Raw genomic sequence first — 212 nt, 5'->3', positions numbered from 1 at the left:
GTCTGTGTGTGCGTGTGTTGGGGGGGGGGGGGGGTTGAAAAAAAAAGATTTGAAGTTCAGTGATGATGATAAGGGCTCCCTTTATAACCAGAATTAATCAAAAATCTGTGTAATTTGCATGGACACATAGGGTGTACATGTAGGGCAAAAAAGTAAAGATGTCACTTTCGCCAATTTGAAATAAAAGGCTAGCTTGCAAATACTGTAAAATT

Source organism: Penaeus monodon, chromosome 31 (genome assembly GCF_015228065.2).
Source record: "Penaeus monodon isolate SGIC_2016 chromosome 31, NSTDA_Pmon_1, whole genome shotgun sequence".
Taxonomy (NCBI): Eukaryota; Metazoa; Arthropoda; class Malacostraca; order Decapoda; family Penaeidae; genus Penaeus; species Penaeus monodon.
The sequence above is the reverse complement of the archived record's forward strand: the minus strand, read 5'-3'. Positions refer to the sequence as shown.